Source organism: Lucilia cuprina, chromosome 5 (genome assembly GCF_022045245.1).
Source record: "Lucilia cuprina isolate Lc7/37 chromosome 5, ASM2204524v1, whole genome shotgun sequence".
Taxonomy (NCBI): Eukaryota; Metazoa; Arthropoda; class Insecta; order Diptera; family Calliphoridae; genus Lucilia; species Lucilia cuprina.
In genome coordinates, this window is record NC_060953.1 from 15,286,921 (window position 1) to 15,288,735 (window position 1,815).

Consider the following 1,815-nt stretch of genomic DNA (forward strand, 5'->3'; position numbering starts at 1 on the left):
TTTAAAGATTCTGTGTATATTCATAAAAAGGCAAGAAAATTTTCAGCAAATCATATATGTTTATCATTTTCAAAAGAACACAAATTTCGTAACAAAAACCGTATCAATATATATAGATGGAACATTCGTATCTGCCAAACGTTTATGTGTTAAAAAACAACATTGAGTCACAACTCAAGAGGGGTTAACTATGCATTAAATTTTACACATACATATATAGCTGAACTTCCCAGAATTATAGTTGTACATTTATACAAAATTCTAATAGATTATTATTTGTACAAAATTTTTTAAATTTTTTTTCAGAGTTTTATCCACATTAGGGAGTAGAGAAAACATCATTGTTTAAAATGACAATCCGTATGATTTTAAGACTTTTTATACCCTCCGCCCTCATCATTCGTGAGGGTATATATAAGTTTGTCATTCTGTGTGTTATACAAAGAAATATTCATCTGAGACCCAACAAAGTATATATATATATTCTGGTTGCTTATGAAATCCTGAGATTTGTCCGTCTGTCTGCCTAAAACACGCTTACATTAAAACTCAGTAAAGGAAGTCAGTCAAATTCACCAAAATTAACTGACTTCAATGTGAATAGAACATATATCCGATCGAACATTTAATACAACTCTCATGTATGGGCCGGAGCTTCGAACTCTATTTTAGAGATAGTCGATCGCGTACAGGAGAGGTCAGTAGGGTATCCAACTCTAATGATTCACTGAAGCACAGACGCAACGTGGAGTGTATTTCATTGTTATATCGATACAACAAGTGAATGCGTTCCTTTGAAATTAGGGAACTTATTCTCGATACCCGTATGTTCTTGCTTAACACACCCATTTGTGATAGAACAGGGAACACATTACAGGGAAACTTCATTCTTCAGCCGCACTGTTCGTATGTGGAATAAACTTCCTGTAGAGGTATTCTCTGCCACTTTCGATATAAAAAGATTTAAATCAAATGTCCACAAACACTACTCCCTCTATCCTCCTTCGCACAACCTATTTTCCTAATTCCAACAAAATGCTTTGCATAAGTAGGGGTTATCCCTTGAGTGCTGGTCCAAAAAAAAAAATAAAATTATAAAGCCACTAACGAACATATTATATGGATCAATTAAGCTATTTTAATAAAATTATAAGCAAAAACATTTTGTCTAAATATGAATCACCATACAAATTTTTTTCCGGATCGGACCATAATTAGTCATGTCTCCCATATAAGATTCACTTCCAAAAGGATAAAATTTGACTTACACATGTTCTATGTACATTTAAATTATTCCCCTAAATTTTTTCCGGATCGGTTCATTATTCTTCATAGCTGCCATCCGTACAAGGTCTGTTCTTTATGTAATTTTTCTTAGAATAAGGGTATAGTTTTTAAGAAATCGAAGTACGTAGTTTCTATTTGCAATTGGTTTTAATTATTTTGTATTTTTGAATTAGCTAAAGACCAAACGACATTTTTATATTGCGTAATTTATTGTATCACAACAGTTTATTATGCGAATGATAAATAACATAAATAAATGTCACTCATACGCCATGTGGGCTTATTGTTTTCTAATTTTGATGCACAAAATTTTAGCGTAATTTAGGAATATTTTTAAAATCTTTCACCTCATATGAATTATTGAATTGGTGTTGATGTCATACGTACAGTAAACTAATTCAAACTCTATGACTTAGATTTTCGTTTTCCTTTTTTTAAATATTCAACATAATACAAAAATTTAAACTCTTAAATTAATTTGAAATCATTTCTATGAAACCACAGTTTTGGTGCAATTTTCCCAGCAAC